This window comes from Schistocerca americana, chromosome 6 (genome assembly GCF_021461395.2).
Source record: "Schistocerca americana isolate TAMUIC-IGC-003095 chromosome 6, iqSchAmer2.1, whole genome shotgun sequence".
NCBI lineage: Eukaryota > Metazoa > Arthropoda > Insecta > Orthoptera > Acrididae > Schistocerca > Schistocerca americana.
Genome location: NC_060124.1, coordinates 346,087,135 through 346,106,703, shown reverse-complemented (window position 1 = coordinate 346,106,703; position 19,569 = coordinate 346,087,135). Strand labels below are relative to the sequence as shown.

The 19,569-nt window shown below is 45.9% G+C and overlaps 1 long non-coding RNA gene and 1 pseudogene across 1 annotated transcript in view; both read right to left on the bottom strand.

Annotated features, from left to right (window-relative positions):
* The window catches only part of LOC124619372, a 547,306-nt gene that overhangs the window by 182,134 nt on the left and 345,603 nt on the right, over positions 1–19,569 (bottom strand). The window lies entirely within an intron of this gene.
* Positions 4,351–4,468, bottom strand: LOC124620468 (annotated as a pseudogene).

The following is a 19,569-nucleotide window of genomic DNA, read 5'->3' as shown; positions in this document are numbered from 1 at the left end:
CCGAACCGTGACCACAAATGTAAACTCTGGGTACAGGGCGTCATGTTAACGACGACACGACGTAAGCTAGCCAGTCAGATGGAGTCAGTCCTCGAAGCATGAGAGCCAGTCAGATGCAATCCACGAAACGTAAAATTGGAGCCTTCGCCAATTTCACAGTAGTCATTGTAAGACTACTGGTAGCGATGACCGTTATCCAAAGCTTGGCATTTTACGAGAATAAATCTCAAGTCCATCGTACACTTTTTATCTAAGGACTTGGTAGCCTTACTGTGGAATGTTTCGATGTGCCGCGACGTGCTGCTTCATCCTCCACGGCAGGTTCCCACGCAGCGGGCTGCAGCCAGCGTGGAAGACATAGCGGTCCTGCCGCAGCGATAGCGTCAGCGTTACCAAACACAACGGGAACCCGCCGCCTGCTTGCGTTCCGCAACACACCATCAGTAAGGCATCGTTCACGTCTTGGCGAACGCCTGTAATGCACAACAATCGTCACTTACCTTCCTCTTCGAACGCTTCAGTATTCAATTAGGTGGTTAGCTAGGTCGTGTGACTAGGGCCTCCCGTCGGGTAGACCGTCCGCCGGGTGCAAGTCTTTCGATTTGACGCCACTTCGGCGACTTGCGCGTCGATGGGGATGAAATGATGATGATTAGGACAACACAACACCCAGTCCCTGAGCAGAGAAAATCTACCACCCAGCCGGGAATCGCACCCGGGATTGACAGTCTGTCGCGCTGACCACTCAGCTACCGGGGGCGGACAATTAGGTGGTAAAATCACGGTATATCTCTTAATATCGTATCAAACCACCTTTTGCCCAGTGTAGTTCAACAACTCGACGTGACAAGGACTCGTTGGAAATGTCCTGCAGAAATACTCAGCCATGTTGCCTCTATAGACGTCCATAATAGCTAGTGTTGCTGGTGAACGAACTGACCTCTGGATTAAGTTCCATATGTGTTCGATAGGATTCATGTCGGGAGCTCGAATTTTGCTTCTTCAAACCAGTCGCGAATAAATGTGCCCCGGTGACATGGCGCATTGTCATCCATAAAAATCCCATCGTTGTTTGGGAACATATATTTCATAAATGGTTGCAAATGCTCTCCAAGTAGCCGAACATATCAGTCAGCGATGGGTTCAGTTGGACGAGAGGACGCAGTTCATTTCATGTAAACACAGCCCACACCAATATGGAGCCACCACTAGCTTGCACAGTGCCTTTTGACAATCTGGGTCCATGGTTTCCTAAGGTCTGCACCAAACTCTAATCCTACCGTCAGCTCTTACCAACTGAAATCGGTACTCATCTGACCAGGCCACGGTTTTCCAGGCATCTAGGGTCCTACCGACACGGTCACGGGCCCAGGAGAGGCGCTGTATGTGATTTCGTGCTGTTATCAAAGGTACTCACGTAGGCCGCCTGCTGTCGTAGCCCATTAACGGCAGATTTTACGCCACAGTGTCCTAACGCATACGTTCGTCGTACGACCCACATTGATTTCCGCTGTTATTTCACGCAGTGATGCTTGTCTGTTAGCACTGACAACACTACGCATACGCCTCTGCTCTCGTTCGTTAAGTGCAGGCCGTCGGCCACTGCGTTGTCTATGTTGAGAGGTAATGCCTGAAATATGGTCTTCTCGGCACACTCTTGACACGATTTCCGAAATGGAATTTCGTATGCATGTAGCACCAACGATTATTCCGCGTTCAGAGTCTGGTAATTGCCATCGTGCGGCCAGTCACGTCGGTAACCTTTTCACATGAATCACCCGAGTACAAATGACAGCTCCGCCAGTGCACCGCCGCCGGCCAGAGTGGCCGAGCGGTTCTAGGCGCTTCAGTCTGGAACCGCGCGACCGCTACGGTCGCAGGTTCGAATCCTGCCTCGGGCATGGATGTGTGTGATGTCCTTAGGTTAGTTAGGTTTAAGTTGTTCTAAGTTGTAGGGAACTGATGACCTCAGAAGTTAAGTTCCATAGTGCTCAGAGCCATTTGAACCAATGTACTGCCCTTTTATACCTTCTATAAGCGATACTGCCACCATCTGTATACATGCATCGCTATCCCATGACTTCTGTCAGTTCAGTGTTTTTCGTACGGAGGATGAGACACTCAGAGACAGCTTTCTTCGAACTATGATTCAAGAACTTGCAGTTATTTCTGGGCAAAGACATTACAATGCCTGTTTTTCGTATCACCGTCAGCTTAATTCTGAGACGAAAATAGTTTCATAAATTAATTAAAATTATGCACGTTACGAGTTACGTCAATGCATTTCGTACACACAAATGGTCGTAGAAGATTTTATTATATTACCTAAGGCCTCCAAGAACCTGAGAAACTGATAAGACACAACCGATGTCCAGTTGTGGTTTTACCATATGTTCTAGTGGAATATATTGAACCACAAAAATGGTGTCCAAAAACTTTAGCGTCGAAATTATACAGACTGTAGTAGATGACCAACCCCACGACTTACTGGATGTACATTTAGAAAGTACATTTATCGGAGCAGACTGCAATACACTATTTTAAGCCGGCCGGAGTGGCCGAGCGGTTAAAGGCGCTACAGTCTGGAACCGCACGACGACTACAGTCGCAGGTTCGAATCCTGCCTCGGGCATGGATGTGTGTGATGTCCTTAGGTTAGTTAGGTTTAAGTAGTTCTAAGTTCTAGGGGACTTATGACCACAGCAGTTGAGTCCCATAGTGCTCAGAGCCATTTGAACCATTTTTTCAACACTATTTTAAACTCTGAAGGTAACAGGGATAAAATGCAGACGAAGGGATTATAGACAGATTGCGATTATAAGAGTCGAAGGATGTGAAAGGAAAGCAGTGGCTGAGAAGAGAGTGGCGTTATTTCATCTGTACTTTGAGCAAGCAGTAAAGGAAAAATACAAGAAATTTTGAAAGCGAATTGAAGTTCAGGCAGAAGACGTAGGAACTTTGTGGTTTGTCGGTAACGTCGTCATTATGTCAACGACGGAAACAGATTTGGAAGAGCGGGTCAACAGTATGGACAGTCTCTTGTAATAGATTTTAGGATGAACACCAACAAAAATAAAACAAGGCCGCCGGAATCGGCTATTGCGGCATATGCACTGTCATGGAGGCTATGGAGCAAGCTCTGTCGTTGTATCAAGTCTTTCGACTCATAACTTGTTTCCACTAAATGCAGCTCTCTAGCATAAAATAACACGAATGACAACAGCTATATATGGATATCAAGGAATTTTATATATTTATCGCTCCAATCGTCTCTGTCAGGAAATCTTCGAAAGGACCGTTGTAGGCACGTGCGGGTCATGCTGACACAACATGAACAACTGTCTGACGTTCCGCACCACAGTCACATAGCATCCCGTCTTTAGGCCACAAGTGTCCCATCGGGACCATCCGACCGCCGTGTCATCCTCAGCTGAGGATGCGGATAGGAGGGGCGTGTGGTCAGCACACCGCTCTCCCAGTCGTTACGTTGGTTTTCTTTGACCGGAGCCGCTACTATTTGGTCGAATAGCTTCTCCATTGGCATCAAGAGGCTGGGTGCACCCCGAATCACAGTCACATGATGGTGATAAAAGATCCGCCCCACTTGTGGAGAGTACCTGCACATCTTCCATGGCCCGTTCGGATGCGATTCAGGGTAGTCCAGATTGCCAAGGCTTGACATATCCTGGTGGTTTCTTCTAGACGCAGGGCAGTTTCAAGCATTGTGGAGGACAGTTTTGTTGCGAGGAGCGTTTCCATTTATCGGTGGTTTTGAATTCAATTTCCATGAGAGTCATGACTGTGATGAGAGTGGGATGTCTTAATCTTAATCTTTTTCTCTTTTCGGGAAATACATCGTTCAGTACACGAAGATGGGCGTTATCAGCAGTCTTCTGGTATTCACGAAGTAGCGCTCTCTTCCGCCTGATTCAGGAGGTGACTGTAGCTCAAGATAGGTAGCCAGCATGTGGTCGTAGATCATATTGACCCACTAACAATGCGCTTAGCTTCTTTAAGTTGTACGTCTATGGCTTTTTTATTTTTTCATTTTAAAACAGACAGGCGCTGTTGAGTATACCAATCCGAGTGTTCATACTCTGAGAGCGTCAGCTGAAGACCCCCAACGATTGCCACAAAGTTTAGTCCTCCCACACGGGTCATGAAGGCCGAAAGGTACCGACCGGCCGCCGTGTCATTCTGAGACTACAGGCGTCACTGGATGCGGATATGGAGGGGCATGTGGTCAGCACACCGCTCTCCCGACCGTGTGTCAGTTACCGAGACCGGAGCCGCTACTTCTCAATCATGTAGCTCCTCAGTTTGCCTCACTAGGGCTGAGTGCACTCCGCTTGTCAACAGCGCTCGGCAGATCGGTTGGTCACCCATCCAAGTGGTAGCCCAGCCCGACAGCGCTTAACTTCGGTGATCTGACGGGAACCGGTGTTACCACTGCGGCAAGGCCGTTGACCACAAAGTTTATGGAAAAGGGTTATCTGCTTTTCAGCTTAGCAGAGATTCGTGTCAAGGACTCCTTAAAAGAAAGCGTCCTATCTAATGAAGCGCTCGTGATTCGCATGTCGGAGAGCACGAGACTGTACACTATTACCTTCAAGTCACCCCGTCTCCCGTCCTTGTTCGAGGCGAGCCAAATGGGAGGAGACGGTGAAGACTACGGCTGCCCCCACGACTGAGATAAGTAAAAGGCGTGGAGCACTGTTGCTGGCTTCCAGAGTGCCGGCCGACTAATCCTGGACGGCGCCGCGTGGCTGATGAATACGCTTAGGCCGCGTCGATAACGAGCGGCTCAAGGGGATCCGACTGCTGCAGCCGCCAGAGGGACTCGCGAAAGGCTCAGAGGGGGGTCCGAAAGCGGATTAAGGGCGGGCCGCCCGCGGTGACGACGCTTCACTGCCCTACAGAGCGGCGAAAAAGGGCCCGCAATCAGGTCGGGGAGTCTGCAAGAACTGCCGGGGATTTTCGAACAGTTTAGCCGCGGCCGCCGAGGGCGAACTTCCAGAGCGCGGCCGCAAAGCCCTGGCTGCCCTGCAGCCAGGCGGCGAGAAAACTCTCTTCCCTGCCCTCTTTCTCCGACGGGAGCACCGCTGTTCATTTCCAGCGAGCAGCAGGAGTAGCTGCCGAACTTTCTTTCCTCTGCTATTCTTGCACGGTGCGAAACACGACATCTATAGCTAATGTATAAAAGACAAGGTTGTCTCCAATTTTCAGAGTTTAATTCGTGCTACAAATGACGTCAAAGCCATCTTGTGTCACCCAATGCGCGGTGCCACGCCCCTTTCTGTACACAACTTTGTCTTTTTTTGCGACATTTTATTATTTCCTGCAGTCATAGAAGACATCTGTCGAGTATAGAATGCTGTGTGTCCACTTACGATTCTATTAATTATAATGTATTAAAGATACACTGGCCATTAAAACTGCTACACCGAGAAGAAATGCAGATGATAAACGGGTATTCATTGGACAAATATATTATACTAGAACTGACATGTGATTACATTTTCACGCAATTTGGGTGCATAGATCCTGAGAAATCAGCACCCAGAACAACTACCTCTGGACGTAATAACAGCCTTGATGGGCCTGAGCATTGAGTCAAACAGAGCTTGGATGGCGTGCACAGGTACAGCTGCCCATGCAGCTACAACTCGATACCGCAGTTCATCAAGAGTAGTGGCTGGCGTATTGTGACAAGCCAGTTGCTGGGCCACCATTGACCAGACGTTTACAATTGGTGAGAGATCTGGAGAATGTGCTGGCCAGGGCAGCAGTCGAACATTTTCTGTATCCAGAATGGCCCGTACACGACTTGCAACATACGGTCGTGCATTATCTTGCGGAAATGTAGGGTTTCGCAGGGATCGAATGAAGGGTAGAGCCACGGGTCGTAACACATCTGAAATGTAACGTCCACTGTTCAAAATGCCGTCAATGCGAACAAGAGGTGATCGAGACGTGTAACCAATGGCACCCCATACCATTGCGCCGGGTGATACGCCAGTATGGCGATGACGAATACACGCTTCCAATGTGCTTTCACCGCGATGTCGCCAAACACGGATGCAGCCATCATGATGCTGTAAACAGAACATGGACTCATCCGAAAAAATGACGTTTTGCCATTCGTGCACCCAGGTTCGTTGTAGAGTACACCATCGCAGGCGCTCCTGTCTGTGATGCAGCGTCAAGGGTAACCACAGCCATGGTCTCCGAGCTGATAGTCCATGCTGCTGCAAACGTCGTCGAACTGTTCGTGCATATAGTTGTTGTCTTGCAAACGTCCGCATCTGTTGACTCAGGGATCGAGACGTGGCAGCACGATCCGTTACACCCGTGTGGATAAGATGCCTGTCATCTCGACTGCTAGTGATACGAGACCGTTGGGATCCAGCACGGCGTTCCGCATTAGTCTCTTGAACCCACCGATTCCATGTTCTGCTAACAGTCATTGGATCTCGGCCAACGCGAGCAGCAATGTCGCGATACAATAAACCGCAATTGCGATAGGCTGCAATCCGACCTTTATCAAAGTCGGAAACGTGATGGTACGCATTTCTCCTCCTTACACGAGGCATCACAATAACGTTTCACCAGGCAACGGCCGGCCGGTGCGGCCGTGCGGTTCTAGGCGCTTCAGACTGGAACCACGTGACCGCTACGGTCGCAGGTTCGAATCCTGCCTCGGGCATGGATGTGTGTGATGTCCTTAGGTTAGTTAGGTTTACGTAGTTCTAAGTTCTAGGGGACTGATGACCATAGCTGTTAAGTCCCGTAGTGCTCAGAGCCATTTGAACCATTTGAACCAGGCAACGCTGTTCAACTGCTGTTTGTGCATGAGAAATCGGTTGGCAACTTTCCTCATGTCAGCACGTTGTAAGTGTCGCCACCGGCGCCAACCTTGTGTGATTGCTCTGAAAAGCTAATCATTTGCATATCACAGCATGTTCTTCCTGTCGTTTAAATTTCGCGTATGTACCACGTCATCTTCGTGGTGTAGCAATTTTAATGGCCAGTAGTGTATGAACATATGGTGGAACACAAAACCCGAATGAAAGTTTTTATATCCTCACTTAGAAGAGACGACAACAGACAACATTTTCCTCATCTACTATTGCTAAAATTTCCTCATATGATGCTTATCTGGTATTAAGTAATGATAAGACTGGAAGAATTAGGACTCCTGTAAGAATAAATTTGATGCAGGTCGCATCACTGACAACCTATTAAATAAGATTGATGATGTGCGTATTCCTAGTTGTGAGATGTCAGTGAAGGATAGTACCCAAAAGGCACGCGAGGAGAAGCAGACTAAAAGAAAAGAGTTACATATAAAGTTCAAAAAGGCCAAATCTATGGCCACGGCTGACATCAAGCTACTTGTTTCTGGTATAAATACTAATAAAATCTTTTTCCTGCTTTTCATTGTTCAGTGTACAAGGAACATTTCCTGCTGAACCACTCCAGATTAAAAGCTGAAATTTGCTACAGACTTTTAAACACTATAACACAATTTCCTTTGGCACAAAATTTTTCAAAGTGCATTACCGTCGAATTAATTGAAATTTTTGCGAAACAAAATTTTTTGTATATCATGCACATAAATCAAAATAATTGTTGAGAGTGCACTAATACTAATATTACAAAAGCAGGAACACAGATTCGTTATCTATTTACTAAGAATAACCCATCACATTTTGAAAGTTATAAATGCAGTGAACTTTGAGAAAATGTTCCTCATGTTATAGTATGTGATCTGAAATTATCCGGGCACGTCCTCATCAACTCATTTGCCAAAAAAATTGAAAAATCCAGTTTTCAGCCAATAACTTAATAACAACGTAAAACATTCTCGGTATTCTTGCCGCGTCAGTTCTGGATAAAATCTCGAGCAATTATATAGGTCAGACGATTCGTACCGTTTCCGACAGCTGTGCAGAACACCAACGCCATATTAAAAATAGAAAACTGGCGAAATCGGCAATTGCGGAACACAGCCTCCGAATAAAAATACTGTTCGATGAAACAAAAATTGTGTCCCATGCCTCCACGTACTGGGATTCTGTTATTAAGGAGGCTGTTGAAATAAGAATGAGCCAAAAGAACTTTAACCGCGATAGCGGATACCATCTGAGCTGTGCGTGGAAACGAGCGCTTGATGCAGAGAAGCAGCAGAGACGTTCCTTCCAAGGCTTACGTTCAAACGGAAGCGGTGGCGCCACCGGCGCACGCAGTGACACCGTCTGCGACAGCAGTACGTAATCGCCGACCAATCATAAGCCGATCAATCAGAAGCCGTCCACGGTCTATAAAGAGGCTACCACAGCAGCAGTGAAGACAGTCAGCTCCTGACAATGGAGGTAATCGTCGAAAGCTCGCGATTTTATCCAGAACTGACACGGCAAGAATACCGAGAATGTTTTATATGTAAGTGCCGTCGCGAAAATCTTCGATCCCAACTTAATAACGACGTATACAAAATTTGGTTACGCCTGAAACAGCTTATATGTGCCCGTGTATTTTCTCCTACGTCCCCTCTCAAAACAATTACCAGTGTCAGTCACCATTTATTTATAATGTTTATGTAAACTTTGCCATTCAACATAAAATCCAATAAAGACGAATTCTCCACATCAGGTATTTACAAGATACACTGCAATGAATCCACAGTACAGTATGTGGGTATCAGTTACTGAGCTAGGTTTAAAGAACACACACACACACAGTTAAGTACATAGATCACAAACTGAAAATTAATTTCGATGGACAATGCAAAATTATAAAATTTGCCGGTCGACGGATGAATATGTGGGCCCTGCAGCACAATTTCATCCCGCAGCTGACAAAGATAAAAAACAGGGGACATGCCGGATTTCATTCCGTGTACTCAACTGGACAGTAAGTACGCCTCACAAACAGGCGGCGGTGGTTGTGGTAATTTCCTATGGGACCATCTGCTGAGGTCATCGGTCCTTAGGCTTACACACTACTTAATCTAACTTAAACTAACTTACGCTAAGGAAAACACACACACACACACACACACACACACACACACACACACACACACACACACATGCCCGAGGGAGGACTCGAACCTCCGCAAACAGCCGCGTGAACAATATACACAGATGCTAACATTTGAGAGAGGACGTGTAGTTGGGCTCAAAGAAGCCGATTGGAGTAATCACCGAATCCTCGACATCCGAATAGGAGCGATGCCGCTGTTCGACGCTGTTGGCAGAAATGAGTGAATCATTGCGAAACACAGAGTCAGGAAGAAAGCGGTCGACCCAGAGACACGACAGAACGTGAGGGCCGAGCAATTGTCAGAGTGTCAACATAAAATCCGGAACTCCCCGAGTCGACGTGATGCAAAACTTTTTTTTGATGTGTGTATTTGGTGCTATGAATTGCAGCTTGCTCTAAATGTGGTAAAATGTAAGTTAAAGCGGATGAGTTGGAGAAATGGTCATTTAGTGTACGAATGAAGTATTAGTGGTGTGGTGCTTGACACAGTCACATCAATTAAATATTTAGGCGTAACATTGTAAATGGATATGAAATGGAATGAGTATGTAATGACAGTAGCAAGGAAGGCGAATGTTCGACGTCGCTTTATTGGGAGAATTCTGGGAAAGCGCATCCGTAAAGGGAACGGCGTACAGAACGATAGTGCGACGAATTATTGAGTACTGCTCCACAAGATCGGGTTAAAGGAAGACTTCGAAGCAATTCAGAGGCGTGCTTCAAATAGTTCAAATGGCTCTACGCACTATCTGAGGTCATTAGTTCCCTAGACTTAGGACTACTTAAACCAAACTAACTTAAGGACATCACACACATCCATGCACGAGGCAGGATTCGAACCTGCGACCGTGGCAGCAGCGCGGTTCCAGACTGAAGCGCCTAGAACCGCTCGGCTCAGAGGCGTCCTCGTACATTTGTTATCGGCACGTTCGATCAGTATGCGAGAAAATAAAAGAGTCAGCAAATGGAAGCACCTCCTGTGTACTTCTGCACAATCTAAAGTAACATACTTATCTCAGACACCTAAATCATTATTTTTGTTTCTTTTCCCTAACATTTGTCACGTCTAGTCTGATTCTGATCCAGGCTTTCGTAAGTTTTATTTTGTTATTTAAATCCGTGGACGGGTGCCCTTTCTAGAGGCACAGTCGTCAAGGTAATCTAAGGGAGGGACGTCGTGTGCACCGTCTATATGTGAATGCTATAAACTTTGTTCTGTGTAGTGTCGAGTTTTAACTGTTTATGTTTTGCATTCTTTGAGGAGGAATTTAGGGAGCAGCCCAACATTTGCCTAAACGAGCGCGAGAAACCGCCTGAGAACTACATTCTGGTTGGCCAGTGTCCCGTCCCATCGCCCTTAATCTGCCGCTCGGATTCGATCAGGGTCTGGTTCATCCCCCACTCTCGTAAGCTAGCGCGCTACGCGTTACACTGTACCAGCAAGTGGGTATCTAAATTACGATACCTAAGGGAGCAATCGTACAACGTTCACTACTAAATCGTTAAGCAAACAAAGAAAGAACTTCTAAGCCAGAAATGTTCAATGAATCACACAGAGCGAATCGATGCACTATACAAGATGAAGATTGTCGACAAACTGCACGGGCAGATTTCTGACTGTAAATGGAGGAAAAAAAGATCCCGATGAACATCTGTCTGGAAACGAATCGGTGCCACGTTAGACGGCGCTGATAAATGACAGTTCCTCTTACCACGTGCCGTGTGTTGCTTGTGTGTTGCAGATTTTGTGATGGACCCAGCGTAATGTGAAGAGGAATGATGACAGAAATCCCATAATTTCGATGCTCTGGTGCAAAAACCATCGAAAATGTCCTTTCCGAAGACGGAAATCTGCTGCTGGTAATACTTGCACTCACTGCAGGTGATAGCGATAGTAGCGGTTGTTATGCAGGATACACATAATCGTACTTTGGGTTACACCAAGTTGCTTGGCCACTTGTCTGAAGATAGTGCTGGGGTTAGTCTGAATACCCAGTAGAACCCCGTCCTCGAGATCTGGTGTATACACTGTCCGTCGCCTCCCTGGACGTTTTTCTGACTTGTATAAGGTAAAATATAGTGGTACAAATACCACGTATAAGTTTTCAATACATATTTCGAAGAAAATTTTAACCGAAATTTCGGAAAACCACAAATTGACACCTGTCGCTTTTATGAGCCAAAAAAAGGTGCGAATACATGGTCCTCATTTACAGGATATTGCTGAAAGAGTCGTGACTGCAAAATTAATGGTGCACATGAGGTGAGCTAAATAGTTCATATATGCTCTTAAATAAACAACTAAAAACAATAAAGAAAGTCAAAACATCTTAGGCCTTGTATTTGACTATATGCAAAATGTAAACTTACGGAAGATTCCTGTTCAGGAAATTTATCACTTCAGACAACTCACAGTGGACGCTTTTGTATCTTGAACACTTAAGCTGATGTAGCCAATTTCCACATGTACCATGAAGATCAGGCCCACAAAGGACCCAATTCCTCTTGGAGTACATTAAAAATCAAGTATCCGTTACAGTTACCGAATTATATCGATTTTCAGATAATTGTCCCGCACAAAGCAAGAACCATACATTGTCAAGAGATTGTCTTGCCCTAATCGATGCGTGCAGGTTTAAAACTATTAAACAGATTTTTTCTTTTTTTTGCTTTACATGGGCGCTCATACAATCCATGCGACCGAAAATTCTGCGTAATAATACGTCCCATTAGGAAATGTGCCGACCCCAACTGAGCTACCTAAGCACGACTCACGACCCGTCCTCACAGCTTCAGTTCTGCCAGTACCTCATCTCCTACCTTCCAAATTTCCCAGAGCTCTTCTGCGAACTTGGCAGAACTAGTTCTCCTGGAAGAAAGGATATTGCGGAGACATGGCTTAGCCACAGCCTGGGAGATGTTTCCAGAATGAGATATTCACTCTGCAGCGGGGTGTGCGCTGATACGAAACTTTCTGGCAGATTAAAACTGTGTGCCGGACCGAGATTCTAACTGTCTAAACGTTCTTGACCAATTTACCTCAGATTTTTACATAATATTCTAATAAACATTCAGACGGACATACAAACGACAGTGTATGGGTTTCTGTTAAAACCAACTGCAAGAAAGAAAATGCTATGCTGTACTATAGTATATTATGAAAACGTGTGGTTTCGTTTTCTCTCTCGCAGTCAGGGTTAGCTATGATAGCAAGGCATTTAAAGCACTAAGCTAATCGTTTTAATCGTTTATCTCAAATTTATTTTTCCTTGTTATGTAAAATATTAAACAAAACTTGAATACACAACTATGTGCTGTTCTGTTTTCTTTATTGCAGTCGTATTTAACAGAAATTACTGAACTACAATGTTTGGCTTTTCGCCTTATGACTGGAAATTACTATGGGATCTGCATCGTCCAAAATCTCTTAATTCTACGCGACTGCGTATTAAAACCATGCGAAATACTGTCGTTGCAGCTACTATCTCGCACTACCCACATACCAATGTTCTCAATTGATTTACTCATCTATTTTAAGTGACTCCAGTTCCCAATAAAGTTTTCATTGGCTATAACAATAAACAAGTCTCAGGGTCAGCGAGAGGGGGGACGAAGAGATGGACAAAAGGAGGGGGGGGAAGGAGGAGATGGTTAGAGAGAGAGAGAGAGAGAGAGAGAGAGAGAGAGAGAGAGAGAGAGAGAGAGAGAGGAGGGGGGGAGGAAGAGGAGTAGTAGTTGGAGGAGAGAGAGAGAGAGAGAGAGAGAGACGGAGAGGAAGTGGACACAGAGAGGGAGACGATAAAGGACAGAGAGAGGAGAGGAGAAGGAGATCAGGACTTTTGTCCAATTCCCACACACATTTAGCAGTTGTGAAGCATTGCCTGGTTCGCTAGTATAATATAAAGTCAACATCCTGGAATGTAAAACTGAGACACTACTACAATGCCGTAATCGAATGCAAACATTATACGTATCGGCGGTCTTCATAATTAGTGAGAGATTATTTATTTAAAGCATAGGAAAACAAGAAAGAAAAATTTTAGTGAGTTTCTTGTCCACTGCGCATAGTTGAAATTTGCACGGAAGAGGAATCCTCAGGATTTGTATTAGCATACTGAGAAAAATGTACTACATTTACAGGAAGAGAGAGAAAATTATGCAGTCATATCGTCAGTCTTGCTTTCTCCGTGAAACCTGAGAACAACTGATTGCTCGAAACTGAAAGAGATCAGATGGAAATTAGCATCCCGCATGACATAGTACAAGCCAGAGGTGCTTGGAGAACATTTATCGAAAATTATTAATTTGCAGACACACTGTGAACTGAATACAATACATCATGGCCTAAAGAACGGAAAAAAAGCAGAGAGAAAATAATGAGATTTTGGAAGAAGACGAAAGCTAAGCAAGTTCAAGTGCGCTCATTAGCGAGGACAGAAACATAAAAAGGTAGTAGTTTAACAGCGTTACTAACGACATCAATATGACGAGCAGCCGCTAAGGTGTCTGGATAATGTAATGCAGCGTATGCTTTTTAACAGCTATGTATGCTAAACAGCGGTACTTGCATTCCCCGAGCGTATCTCAGCGCCTAGTTCCCTCGTCGCATCTTACAGTAGGTACAGCTGGCGGTGCCCCTAGCCGAGCTACGTCGTACAACTGTCGGCAGCGGCTGCCTCTGTGACTGGACATGCAGTCGGGTCTTATCGCGCTCACCACGAGACCAGAAACTCCAGCTGCACTACTGCCATAACTCTCTCACTCTCTCTCTCTCTCTCTCTCTCTCTCTGTCTCTCTCTCTCTCTCTCTCACACACACACACACACACACACACACACACAGAAAGATAACAGAGAGAAAGAGGCAACTGTCACCACTCCACATCACTAGTCTGCAACTTTCGAGCCTGTTCTCAAACAGGTGTTATCGTTTAAAATCTGGTTCTTAGTGCGAGCAGAGGTATACAGAAACACTATTTGGGGGCATCAGAAATCTGATGATGCGGTAACTCTGGTAGCCGTACTTCATTCTCAACGCCCTTGTGCAGCTCCTACGTCTAAATTCATACTCGGCAAACCAGTTTTCGGTACCACTGTCACTTTCCCACCTTTCCTGATCCTTTTATAGCGATTGCTTTTTAATTCATGGTAATCCATAATTATATATATTACGGATTGCCATGAACTAAAATCCATTCGCTATAAAAGGAAAGGAAGGGGAGAGGGAGGGGGGCGGGTAGTGACAGTGGAAATGGAAAAAAGAACACATTGACACCGGTGTGTCAGACCCACCATACTTGCTCCGGACACTGCGAGAGGGCTGTACAAGCAATGATCACACGCACGACACAGCGGACACACCAGGAACCGCGGTGTTGACCGTCGAATGGCGCTAGCTGCGCAGCATTTGTGCACCGCCGCCGTCAGTGTCAGCCAGTTTGCCGTGGCATACGGAGCTCCATCGCAGTCTTTAACACTCGTAGCATGCCGCGACAGCGTGGACGTGAACCGTATGTGCAGTTGACGGACTTTGAGCGAGGGCGTATAGTGGGCATGCGGGAGGCCGGGTGGACGTACCGCCGAATTGCTCAACACGTGGGGCGTGAGGTCTCCACAGTACATCGATGTTGTCGCCAGTGGTCGGTGGAAGGTGCACGTGCCCGTCGACCTGGGACCGGACCGCAGCGACGCACGGATGCACGCCAAGACCGTAGGATCCTACGCAGTGCCGTAGGGGACCGCACCGCCACTTCCCAGCAAATTAGGGACACTGTTGCCCCTGGGGTATCGGCGAGGACCATTCGCAACCGTCTCCATGAAGCTGGGCTACGGTCCCGCACACCGTTAGGCCGTCTTCCGCTCACGCCCCAACATCGTGCAGCCCGCCTCCAGTGGTGTCGCGACAGGCGTGAATGGAGGGACGAATGGAGACGTGTCGTCTTCAGCGATGAGAGTCGCTTCTGCCTTGGTGCCAATGATGGTCGTATGCGTGTTTGGCGCCGTGCAGGTGAGCGCCACAATCAGGACTGCATACGACCGAGGCACACAGGGCCAACACCCGGCATCATGGTGTGGGGAGCGATCTCCTACACTGGCCGTACACCACTGGTGATCGTCGAGGGGACACTGAATAGTGCACGGTACATCCAAACCGTCATCGAACCCATCGTTCTACCATTCCTAGACCGGCAAGGGAACTTGCTGTTCCAACAGGACAATGCACGTCCGCATGTATCCCGTGCCACCCAACGTGCTCTAGAAGGTGTAAGTCAACTACCCTGGCCAGCAAGATCTCCGGATCTGTCCCCCATTGAGCATGTTTGGGACTGGATGAAGCGTCGTCTCACGCGGTCTGCACGTCCAGCACGAACGCTGGTCCAACTGAGGCGCCAGGTGGAAATGTCATGGCAAGCCGTTCCACAGGCCTACATCCAGCATCTCTACGATCGTCTCCATGGGAGAATAGCAGCCTGCATTGCTGCGAAAGGTGGATATACACTGTACTAGTGCCGACATTGTGCATGCTCTGTTGCCTGTGTCTATGTGCCTGTGGTTCTGTCAGTGTGATCATGTGATGTATCTGACCCCAGGAATGCGTCAATAAAGTTTCCCCTTCCTGGGAGAATGAATTCACGGTGTTCTTATTTCATTTTCCAGGAGTATATATATATATATATATATATATATATATATATATATATAAGTTTGATTGAACTAACAGCTCCATTTTGGTCTTACCTTACCAACCGTTTACAATGAAGGCGCTATAGTTGTCGTATGTTCTGGACAACGTATTGTAATAGAAACATTTACCAATTCCGTAAGTTGTTTCTAACTGGTAACAATGCAGTTAGTACCAGCAGCAAAATACTTTTATAAAAACACATTTGTATTTCAAATAGACAAATTTGTTTATTTCAATTTTGGATTTCCTACTAAATTCTTCCAGTGACTGTATGACCTTGCTATTACGTCACGAGTCAGTAAGTATTTGTCAGACGCTATGGATCTAAAGACATGCTGCACGTTTCTAAATACCTTGGTAACGAATCAGTTTGCCTGAAATTGTTTTCCTCGGCATCAAGAGCTTATGAATCCGTCAGGAAGGAAATATTTTTATGGTTCTTGGCTTGGATGAAAAACGGAATGGAAAAATTTTCCTTCTGCGAAACTGAACTCACTTCCATTCCATTAACTGTTCTTTTAAAAGCCTTAGCAGTTTTGGCAATTCAAGTGCGACGCGTTTGAACAGACACCATTAGGAATGTGGAGCGACGTTTGGGAGGTTAAGCGGGTAAAGTCCGCACAAAATACGAGAGAGTGCTGAAAAGTAATGCCTCCGAATTATTTACGTGAAAAATATTAAAGTTTTTTAAACAAAAAAATGTTATTAACGTTCTACATCTATATTCTTCATTTCTACATATTTGCAACCCTCAGTCGCTAGAGGTTGTGTGTTGTGTGTGTGAAACCTTGTGGGACTTAACTGCTACGGTCATCAGTCCCTAAGCTTACACACTACTTAACCTAAATTATCCTAAGGACAAACACACACACCCATGCCCGAGGGAGGACTCGAACCTCCGCCGGGACCAGCCGCACTGTCCATGACTGCGTCGCTAGAGGGATCCGAACTGTTGCGTTTAACATGGTGGTGAGTAACATAATTATATCTCTGCGTGAGAGACGTCGTGCTGTAATCGAGTTTCGAATTCAAAGAGTTCGTCCACACACGGCGCACCGCGTCCTTCAGCTTGACAAAGCCGAACTCAGCCGAGCGCTGCGACGTATGCAACAATCTGATGCCTTGGGTTCACTGTCATCGATCACCCTACATAACAGTCCCTACTTGACTCCATCCGCTTTTTGTTTCCAGATCTTAAAGGACACCTTCGAGGACGTAACTTTGATAGTGATGAAGCAGCCATGCAGAGGTGAGGTTCTGGCTCAGGCAACTAAGTCTTTCCACTGTGACGGTATCAACAAACAGAACTCTCGTTGGGAGAAATGTGTTCGTTGAGGAATAAATATACAGACATGAAGAATAAAGATATATACCGTTAGTAACATTTGTTTTATTTAAAGAGTTTTAGGAGTCTTCACATAAATTCCGAGACATTACTTTTCTGGACATCGTCGTAATTACATCTACGACTTATATGAGTCTAGAAGGGTTTGCGTCACAATATTAAAAGGAAGATATTTTTTGGTGCGGCTCTCTACGATGAGGCCTAGATAGCTTGTGGCCTGTGCATTTCAGGACAAGCTAAAGCGTGCTTATCGACAATTTTTCTCCCAAGCTATTCAATGTAATCGCTTCATGCAATTATGTCACATGATGACATGGTTGGAGACGTGGCTGTTATTTGAAGACAATTGTTGATGGTGCTGGGACAGCAAACTGAAAGTAAATTTGCGGCTGGTTACTGTCCCAACACCATCAACATAATCGCTTCAGATTCTTCTGTTCTGCCTCCAGAACCTTGACCACCATTCTTTAGCTTGAACGAAGTTTCTATCAACGACGGTAATTTTTTTTAATGGCTCTAAGCACTATGGGACTTAACATCTGAGGTCATCAGTCCACTGGACTTAGAACTACTTAAACCTAACTAACCTAAGGACATGAGAAACATCCATGCCCGAGACAGGATTCAAACCTCCGACCATAGCAAAAGCGCGGTTCCGGATTGAAGCGCCTAGAACCGCTGGGCCAAAGCCGCCGGCGACGATAAATTTCTTCCAATCGGGAGGACTGTTGCGAAACTTTTCCTTCTTCATTCGATAGAGAATTGGGCTCTGCATTCTGTCGCAAAATACACGAAACGGATGTATGCAGGTTCCTGTAAGAAGTAATACACCCAATTCACGATAAAACCCACCGTGGAGACGTCAGACTAGTGGGTACTGTTTTCAAGTCGACGAAGGTAGTTGTTCCTTTTGTGAAACACGAGCTCACAAACACATGCCACATACGCGCAATCCTCATTCAAGACAGCGTACCGCCTGGAACAGACATTTCCACACACTAGTTGCGTATGTGAAAACACTCTCTTTAGGTTTAGCTGCTATCTGTAACTTCTCTGGTACTAGAGGGAGGTGTAAAGGGTAAAAACTGTACAAGGAGTTTGGAATACATCCTGCAAATAATTGAGGACATAGGTCGCAAGTGCTACTCTGAGATGAACAGGTTAGCACAGGAGAGGAACTCAGCAAATCAGTCGGAAGATTGATGAAAAAAAAAAAAACTCAGTGGCTCGATGACTTTTTAAGTAACAGGAACTAGTACGTTGTTGAGGGTCAAAGGTCTTGTTGGGAGTGGTCCAGAGAAGTATGACATCATTGCTATATCGATAAAAGACCTGACGGACAGGGTGTGTAACAGTGCGCTTTAGTGCGCTTTATTGCAGATGACGCTGTGGTGTATGGGAAAGTGTCGTCGTAGACTGAGTGTAGGAGGATACAAGATATAATTTTTATTTGGTATGATGAATGGTACCTTGCTCTAAATGAGGAACATTTTAAGTTAATACAGAAGAGTAGGAAAACAAATCCAGTAACGGTCGAATATAGCATTAGTGGTGTGTTGCTTGACACAGCCGCGTAGAACAGATGTCTGGGCGTAACGCTGCAAAGTGACACGAAATGCTACCTCTAAATGGTTCAAATGGCTCTAAGCACTATGGGACTTAACATCTGAGGTCATCAGTACCCTAGACTTAGAACTACTTAAACCTAACTAACCTAAGGAAATCACACACATACATGCCCAAGGCAGGATTCGAACCTGCGACCGTAGCAGCAGCGCGGTTCCGGACTAAAGCGCCTAGAACCGCCCGACTACAGCGGCCGGCCACAACCTCTCTGTATGTCCATCTTTTCAGAAATGTTTGAAGGACTCGGCATTCAGTACAGAATGTCAACTCAAACACCTCTCAGCAGTGTAGTTTCCAAATTGCTACATTATTGGGCTACCAGTCTCGGCTCTTTATTACGCCATCTTGACGCCCCAGGACTCACGTGTAAGAAAGATTCCAACAGTCGGCAGATAATGTGTGAAGTGATCGCTATATTAAGCAGAAATCTGCAGATACCAGTCTTTGGATGCTGGCCCCTATTTTGACCGGAACCGAGGTTGGAATCTTCCTACACGACGGTCAGGGGGCCTGAAGATGGCGTAATAAATCGCCGAAACTGGTAGCCCAATAAAACAAAAGTTTGGAAATTAGATGGCTGAAAGGTGTTTGATGTGACATTCTGAAATGGATCGAGCACGTGAGGTCGGTAGTATTGACGACGAATTGTCGACTTCGGTTTGTCGGGAGGATTCTAGGACACTGGAGCACACGCAAATACGATTTATTCCTTAGTACTGCTCGTTAGAGATCCCCAACATATTGGATAAACGAAGGCATCGAAGCAATTCAGTGGGATTCTACATTTGTCATCGTTAGGTTCGATCAACGCACGGAAACGTTCCGTGAACAACGAGGGAAGAAGTTCTCTTCTCGAAGTGATATTGAAA